The following is a 9706-nucleotide window of genomic DNA, read 5'->3' on the forward strand; positions in this document are numbered from 1 at the left end:
TATTTCAATACAACTGAATTTAATAATTTTAAAAAAAGATATTATTGATGAAAATATCCATGTGCAAGCAAGATACTTAAAGATAATGAAATTCTCATTGATTTTTTTTCCTTTGGCTGTTAGCTGAATTGTTTCCTTTAATCACAACACAAATCATCTAAAAGAGAATGTTTTCAATTGTTATAAAAGAATTTTATTTTAATGGCTATAGAATTCTCTTCTATATATTTTCTTCAGGTATTGACATCCTTATAGTAAGAACAAATTATACTGATAAATATGACAAATTATATAGGAAAAGCATTTTAGCAAGCCCAAATGTCACTATTTCAAATGCAATCATGGGAGATTTGTATATAATTCTGATTTGACTAATTATGAATCAACTCTATATTTAAGGATATTTTGTCAATTCTTTACAGAAATATGAAAATAATCTCTATCTGATAAATTTTCTATTAATAAGAGACATCTTCAGTGTTTATTTTCACATAATTGCATTGAACATTTTAATTTCTGTTTAACACTTAAATTTTCCTTTCATGGGTAATCTTTAACCTCGTATTTTATACACATAAAATATTTCTTTTAAGTCTAAATTTTTATTGTTGTCATTTTTTATTGGTTACTAATAAATTACTTAGAAATAGAAAAACGTGAAATTCTATACAGATAATATGAAGTCCTCTACAGAATTCTTGCAAAGGATTTTCTCCTCTCCTGGTATTCCTATTTTGCCCATCTTACCTGTACATATTGCCCTTACAGCCTCTGCTTGCTTTCTTGCTCATTCATGCTCTTGGAGATTTGTGACTTAGATGATTACTGATCTTTAGGGGAAAAATTGAGTATATGTGACACAGCTTTTTACCTTTCTTTTAGAAAATCTATTATCATGACAATGGTATTCTCTGCTTCTAAATGTTGTGAATTTATCACAAGAGACCCTATACCTACAAGGTGAAAAACATACAAGACAACTGGATAATTTCAATTAATACATGAAGAGTGAGAAAGTTCATGTAGTCTGTGCCAGTTTGAATGTATTGTGTCCCCCAAACGCCATTATCTTTGATGTAGTCTTGTGGGGCAGACGTTTTCATGCTGATTAGATTTGCTTGGAATGTGCCCCACCCAGCTGTGGGTGATGACTCTGATGAGATATTCCCATGAAGGCATGGCCCCACCCATTCAGGGTGGGCCTTGATCAGTGGAGACATATAAATGAGCTGACTCAACGAGAAGGAACTCAGTGCAGCTGTGAGTGATGTTTTGAAGAGGAGCAAGCTTGCTAGAGAGGAACGTCCTGGGAGAAAGCCATTTTGAAACCAGAACTTTGGAGCAGATGCCAGCCACAAGCCTTCCCAGCTAACAGAGGTTTTCCGGACACCATTGGCCATCCTCCAGTGAAGGTACCCGATTACTGATGTGTTACCTTGGACACTTTATGGCCTTAAGACTGTAACTGTGTAGCCAAATAAACCCCCCTTTTATAAAAGCCAATCCTTCTCTGGTGTTTTGCATTCCACAGCATTAGCAAACTAGAACATAGTCTTATAAAGCAGATATGTTGGTTTCCATTTACATTATTCCTGCATCTTATTTCTCAGTTAGTTTGGATGTCAGAAAAGGAAGGTTTGAAAAGCATCAAGATTTCATCAAAAAACAAGTAAAGTAAAAAGTTTCTAAGAAGTTATGGATCAGATATACCTTGATAGTTTTAAGAATGGAATTACATTTTCAGAAGGAACTATAATTGACTAGTTTGGGGTACAATTAATCAGTTTCCTCAAAAAAGGGTCAAGTCCTTTTTAAAGCAATCATTATACCATTATCATTATCATTTAGATCATATTTCTTTGAGAATTTAAAAATGCCCTCCATATACCTGTTAATTAAGTTATTACTCTTTGCAATATATTTATGAGGTAATAATGAATGTTGGAGGAAAATAAGAAAAGAGTTTAAAACATTTAGAAAATAGAAAAATGATTGTTCACTGAAGCTAAAATTTCATTATTCGTTCTTACTATGTACCTAATAGTGGTACACACTTTCCTATATGTTACTTATTCAACAAAATATAATCACAAATATTATTTGAGATGATCTTAAGAAAACTGATTATGTTATTTTAAGAAGATTCTGAAACAAATAACACATTTTAAAGTATAGTTGAAAATAAAATGGAAAAGTATATATGAATTTTCAAAGAAAGTATCAACAATATTCACATGAAAAGCATAAAAAGTTATGCAGCTCTCAAAAATTTAAAACCATGAAATATACTTATTTCTGGAAAATTTTAAATCACTCAATAAAATAGATTTGTAAATAAATATCATTAAGCCACTAATAATTTTCAAGAGATAGCTAGTCTCCAAAGACAGTCTCTTGGTTAACCACACCTCTTACTGTTTTTTCCCTATGTAGTCCTTTCCACTAGATTCCGAGATGGTTCTGTGTCTTGCTTTTGACCAATAGAACACAGAAAAAGTAAGTCATAATACTTTTAGCTTCTAATAGAAGTTCTCAGAACACTTATTGTTGGGATACACCCTCTCAAATCCAAGACTCACTTCTGTGTGTAGCCCAAGCAATACAGAGAGGTCACATGTAAGTATTTTAGCCAGTCATCCAGGCTGACATGAGAGCCAAAAATGAGTGTCAACTGCCAGTCATACGAGTGATCCATCTTAGACATCTGGCTTAATCAAGCCTTAGAAGAATGTAGCCAAAACTGATATCTGACTGCAACTGCCTAAGGGAATCCAAGTAACTATTCAAGTGAACCTGGTCAGTCAACGGAATTATGAGAGATAATTTTTAACTGTTGTTTTTACCACTAATATTTGTAATGATTTGTTATGGAGCAAATATAACTGAAAAATAAATTGGTACCTAGAAGGGGGTGCTACAATAAACACACAAAGACACAAAACTTAAACTATATGACATTGGCTTCAGGATCAGGTGGCTGAGGGAGGCCTAAAGGGCTTCATGAACAATGTAAATGGAAGATGGGAGGGAAATTTTTATTGCAGGGTGGAAAAAGATGACTTCTATTGTGCAATAGTAGAAAATTTAGTAAAATTGTTGCCTGTGATAGCATGGAAAATAGAAAATGTGCCAAATAAACTGGTAGATTTGACCAAGAAGATTTCCATACAAAAGTTTGAGTGCCAACTGGTTTCCTATAGCTGTATATAACAATATGTTTTTTGAGAGAGATGAGGTTAAAAGAAAGTGTTTCATTCATAAGCAAAAATCAGATAAAATGAAAAGAAGTAAGGAGTTCCTGAATTCAAAAATAGAATTGTATCATATTCTCAGCCTTTCTAGTTTGCCAAAAGCTCTCAGACTAAGAAATGCTCTTGGGGTAAAGACCATCTCAAGAATTTGGCTATAGAACCTTTTGCTAAGGCTTCAGAAGACTTAATAACCTATCTCAAAGACCCTCTCAATAGATAAAAATGCTTCTAAGAATTTTAAGAGAATTGCTCCAAATCACCTTGGCAAAGGAGGGACCGCTCTGAAAGATATTCACAGCTGTGGATCTTGGAACTCTATTGTAGGGAAACCACAACTGCTTGTAAGTTATAGTATTTGAGAAAATAATGTAGGCTTGGACTAAATGAAGAGAGTCAGTTCAAAATGAAACAAATCCTTTGGGGCACAAACCATTTATCATGTGAAGCAGGCTGAGGAAGCTTCTCAGATGCAAATGTAGATGATTTCTTATGAAGAAAAAAAAGAGTTGAGAGGATAGAGCCAAGAGTTCAGATGGTAGAACTGAAAGCCTAGATATAGATACAGATTATCCTCTGAAGCCTCCAGAAGAAATGCAACTCTTCCAACACCTTGATTTTAGGATTCTGACCTCTACAACTTTAAGGGAATAAATTTGTAAGGTTTTAAGTCACTAAGTTTGTGGTAATTTGTTCCAGCAGCATTAGGAAAGTAATCCACCACTCCCAAGGAACTCTTTTACCATCTATTTATGATATGTGCCTCTGTGAAGTCCATTCCTCTTGACTGTGTCCTGATTCTGCAACTCACTTTTGACCAATAAAATACAGTTGAATCAAAGCTGTGTAAGTTTCACAAGAAGCCTTACAACTTCTTCTGCCTGTGTCTCTTGGAATGCTCTATCATTGTTCTATCAATACTTTCTATATTGGGATTATCTCTATCAGAACCCAACTACCATGTTGTGAGAAACCCACATGTGCTCTTGTCAACAGCCATTCTGGCCTCCTTTCACGTGCACCACTTCTTTCTCTATCCTGCCCAGTCCCACAAATTCCAACCTCCTTCAGCTGCCCTTAATTGCCATGTCTGCCTCCTAAGCAGACACTCAGAAGTTGGGTGGCTATGGTGTGCTTAGGTTCCAGCCTGTTAGTCAAGGGTCAGGATATTATCCTCAGGCAAAGAGCTGGAGCCACCAAGGGACTCCCTTCATGAGTTTTACCTCTCTCATAGATCGCATTTGTGGGCTGGCTGTTGTTAAAACCTGGAAATTGTGGCCTCGTATATTTTATCCAGTTTTGTGGTTCTTTTCATTGAATTAGCTAATATGATACCACTTACTCTCTCAAGGGAGAAACTTAAGAGCTCTAATATATTAAAATATTCCCATTAAGGAAAACATTATGCATTTATATTTATTTCTATAATAACTGGAGCTACCATTTAATGTACTTGATATATACCAGGCAGTATGCTAAAGGCTGTATATGCAGTCTGTGTAATAATGCTCTTATTTTTCCCATTTTACAGATGAGAAACCTGAAGAATCCAGAGATCTGAGATTTCAAAAAGCACAGGTTTTTCAACCATAATATCTCTCTTTGTGTCCAGGTTCCACAAGTCACTAGCTGTGATGTTAAGCAAATTATTTTTAATTTCCCTGTACTCCAGTTTCCTCATCTGTAAAATGGACCTTATATTATTACTCAATAGTTGAAAATTAAACTATTTACATGATAAATGCTTTTAATAGCATCTGACTCAGAGAATAAATTGAAGAGATTTAAATCCAGGCCTATATTATTCCAAATTATACTTAGCCACTAGCCATTATGTTTCTTCTTTTATTACTTTGGTTTTTTGATAGTTTTAATTTTGGTTGCCTCTATGAAAAATTTCTGACTTTTTGAAATTCCTTTTCCAAACTGGTTATTTCTAATATAGAGAAAATATGTTTATGTTACAATTAGCAACTTTCCTGAATTCTATTATTTCTAATACTTTTCTTATTGAATTCCAAAGTTTCCTGGGCAAGCAATTATATAATATGTAAATAATAAAAGTCTTCTTTCTTTCAATTCATATAAATATTTGTCCTTTCTCCTGGATATTGAAATAACTAAAACTTCAGAATACTGTTAAAAAATGTGGTAGTTAAGAGCATATTTGTTTTGTTCCTGGTTCTAATTAAGACGACTCTCATTTTTCAATGGTGAGTATGATGACCATTCTTATTTTGAAATAGACATTTTATTCATATCTTTATGCCTAGTTTACAAAATTTATGTCTAACTTTTTGTTTTACACATATCAGAAGTACTATTGAAATTTACCTAAGTGTTACGTATTTTAAGCATCATGATAATCACTTGGATTTTCCTTTACACTTTGGCTTATGTAAAGTAAATAAAAGTTTTTAATTTTATCCTATTCGGTCATACTTATGTGCTGTCTGTCCTGATAACACCACTTAGTAACAATGCCAGAAACATATTAATAATAATGATAATTACTAGTATGTGTTGAATCCTTTCCATAGTCCAAACATTCTTTCAGTTACTTTCATACTAATTTTAAAAATTTTTGCAACAACCCTATGAATTTGGGAATATTATAATCCTTATTTTACAGCTTAGTAAATCAAAGCTTAAGTGGTTAAGAATCTTGCCCAAACTCTCTCACCTGGCAATGGCACAGATTGGAATTTGAACTTAGTTTCACATGATTCTAGAGCTTGAGCTCTTTAACGTTTCACTCTAAATATTTTTAAATTAAATTTAGTTTTATTGAAATATATTCACATACCATACAATCATCCTTGGTGTACAATCAACTGTTCACAGTACCATTATATAGTTATGCATTCATCACCCCAATATATTTTTGAACATTTTCCTTACACCAGAATCAGAATAAGAATAAAAAACAAAAGTAAAAAAGAACACCCAAATCCTCTCCCCCCTTCCCCCGATCCCACACTATTTTTCATTTAGTTTTTTGTCCTCATTTTTCTACTCATCCATCCATACACTGGATAAAGGGAGTGCTATCCACAAAGTTTTCACAATCATACTGTCACCCCTTGTAAGCTACATTGTTATACAATCGTCTTCAAGCATCCAGGCTACTGGGTTTGAGTTTGATAGTTTCAGGTATTTACTTCTACCTATTCCAATACATTAAAACCTAAAGAGTGTTATCTATATAGTCTGTAAGAATGTCCACCAGAGTGACCTCTCAACTCCATTTGAAATCTCTCCACCACTGAAGCTTTATTTCGTTTCATTTTGCATAACCCTTTTGGTTAAGATGTTCCCAATCCCACAATGCCGAGTCCAGATTCATCCCCGGGAATCATATCCTGCGTTTCCAGGGAGAGTTACACCCCTGGGAGTCAGGTCCCATGTAGAGGGGAGGGCAGTGTCACTCTACATAATTTTTAATGCCCAATGAGCAAGTGAACTAAGTTGTCATTCACGTAGTGGTCAGATCTCAATCCCTTTGCAAGGAGTTTCTCTGCTATATCTATGTCACCAAGAAGGTGTCCCCTTCAATGACTCTGTCATCATCAGCATAAAGTACTATGCATTGTCTACCATGTTCTTCTCTGTCTCTAACCCATCCTTATCTTCCGGTAACAAAACCATGAGGGGAGTGGTAGGCAACGAGATTTCAGTTAAACCCAGCAGATTGAACACACATTTTTAGTTGAATCCTTTCTGGGTGAGAGATGTCAACACATTTTTTGGAAGCTGAGACATGTAAGTGGTAAACGACTAAGCAAACAAGAAGCAGCACCAATCTAAATTACTGTGGTAGATTGGTAGTCAGGGGTGTATACAAGAATGTACATCTGTGTATTGAAGGAGGGAGGGGAACTAGAGCCAGAAGCTGAAATTAATGCAGAATACCCCAGAAAGGCTTAGAGGCTTAGGAATTGTGGGCCTTTCTAGGATTTATGGCCCTACAGAAGTCTAGGAGAATTAAAAATTGAAATCATTGCTCTTGCTTCATTATCTATCTATTTTCTCATATTTTTTTTCCTGTTCCCTGGTGTGTTCTTCTTGGCTTGGACTTTTCTCAATTTTTTAATGGCAACTTAAGCACCACTGGATCTTGGTGTGGATTTAGGAGTTAAGATAAGAAAGTGGATTCTTGGATTGCTTTGTATCTAAGATCTTCTCCTGCTTCTTGCCTAGGCAAAATAAATATAAAAATAAAGTTCCAAATAAGTATGTCTACCTTACCTAGTTTATTAAGAGACTATATTGGTGTGAAAACCTCATGGTAAAATCTCATAGATTAATCCTTTCATTGGTTTTGTACTCTGCCATGTAATTACCTCTGAAATATTTAAAAGGTAGTATTGGTAAGGGGGCCAAAGACTAGATTAGAAAATTTGAAACTGTCATCTGCTTTGTCTTCCCATTCTATTCCCGGCAACATGGAATTTTATATGATTTTCACAAACAATATTCTTATTTTCTTTCTTTATTGGTGATTATTGCCCCTCTTTCATTCCTTTTGTGTTTATCATTTGTATGTTATACCAGCTAGAACTTTCTTTTCATTGTCTTGTATTTAAAAAAAAATAGATGGAATTTTTAATCATTTTTATTCAACAACTTTATTGTTTCATAATACATTAATTGTTGCTTTAATTTTTATTAATGGATTTATTTGTTTTATTATTTTCTAACATTAAAAGGCATATGATTAATCCATTTATTTTCCTGTTGACTTTTTTAGTAATGATTATACTGGTTGCTAAATATTTACCTCTGATTATTGATCTTTCTTAGCCTGTAATCATTGTTGAACCCATCCTTCTTATAAAATCTAAGAAAACCTATTTTACCAATTTCTTTTTAATTATATCCGAAATATATACCCCAAATCAATTATATTATCTTAGTAATGTTCAAAAAATTATCTCATTCAGTGTGATTAGATATTTAGACTCAACATCCTAATTAGTCTACTCTATTTCTCTAGCCATAGTAATATGTTCATAGGGAACACAATTATTTTAGACAGGTATAATAGTCGGAAATAAAGTTCATTGGCTTGGACCAGCCCCAGTTCTACCACCAGCGACATAAAGTACCTTCTCACCCACTTGGTCCACATCAGTGATAATAGGGATCTGGGCACCTGTAAAAAAAGAGAATAAGCCTGGCCCTCCCAGTTTTGCAGGGGCCTGCTCCCCAGGTAGGCCTGCAGTGGCTGTGGCCATCCCATGATACTGGCTATTAAGTTTCTGCAGCTGCATATTGGCCAGTAGGTGAGAGGCTTGCTGCAGATTGAAGGGAGGAAGTTTAGCAGGAGGGGTAGTAATAGGAAAACCTACTGGAGATAACAATCCTGAGTAACTAGTGGGAGTACCTCTAGCCTTGGTTCCATTTGAGGCCATCCCCGGGGTAGTGCAGAATGGCGCTGCTTTGTGATCTTTCACCCCTCCAAGTTAGGGTAAGCCATATCTTGGTTGTCATCCTCCTTCACAGGTGAGGAGCCACCCTTGACATCTAGGTCAGGCCTCAGTATAGTTAGCATTTCAAAGCCTTGGCAGAAGCTGGGTAAATTTGTGGGAGGTGATGCTGCCGACTAGAGTTGTTGTGGGAGGGCCCAAGCTGGTGCTCTGCCTTCCTTCGCCCTTTCTTTCTTCTCATTGGGAATGGCCTCTCATGGGCAGGTGTGGGGTTGTTAGTTACTGATTATTGTTAGTTATTGATCAAATCTTTGTCAGCTACAGTAGATGACATTATGAAATATACAAAAGTAGTACGTGATAAGGTAATGCCCTTAAGAAGTTTACAACTTAGTTTTGGATACAAATATACATGGATAAAATCATTACAAAATTAAGTGCTAAAAAAGTATTAAGTAAGGCTGAAAAAATAATTCCTGATAGGTAAGATTTCAGAGTTAACTGGAGGCATTGCTGAGGGACTTATGGAATAAGAGGTATCATTAGGATATAAATAGATATGGAGAAGGAGTAAGTACATTCCAAATAGGGGGAACAGTAAGAGCTGTGTGTGTACTGAAGTAATCCCTGTTGCTTTTGACAGTACATATTATGGAAAGGTGAAAACAACAGGGAATAGTGATATAAACATGGGAATTGCATGAACCCAGAAGTCTAATTATGTCTAATATTTATCATAGCTAATTTCTTTAACTAGTTTATTTAACCTTTGAAAGACCTGAACTACTCAAGATTTCACATTGCGATAACAACATCTATTATATGGGGTTGTAATTCATCTGATATAATAAATAACACATTTAGCCATTTTATATTGATATTATAATGCAGTAATATATTCTTTCATGCACAATTATAATAATTTATTAATACAATGATTATAAAAATTATAAATTAAAATAATAATAGAGAGGGCCCCACTGAGCTGCCCAAAGGAGGCACGCTTTCCTGGGCTACCCCACAACCTGC

The 9706-nt window shown here is 34.8% G+C and overlaps 1 pseudogene; it reads right to left on the reverse strand.

Moving 5' to 3' along the window:
* Window positions 1-8232: 8232 nt before the first annotated feature.
* Window positions 8233-8859, reverse strand: LOC119535363 (annotated as a pseudogene).
* Window positions 8860-9706: the final 847 nt, after the last annotated feature.

The sequence above is a fragment of the Choloepus didactylus genome, chromosome 5 (assembly GCF_015220235.1).
Source record: "Choloepus didactylus isolate mChoDid1 chromosome 5, mChoDid1.pri, whole genome shotgun sequence".
Lineage (NCBI taxonomy): Eukaryota > Metazoa > Chordata > Mammalia > Pilosa > Megalonychidae > Choloepus > Choloepus didactylus.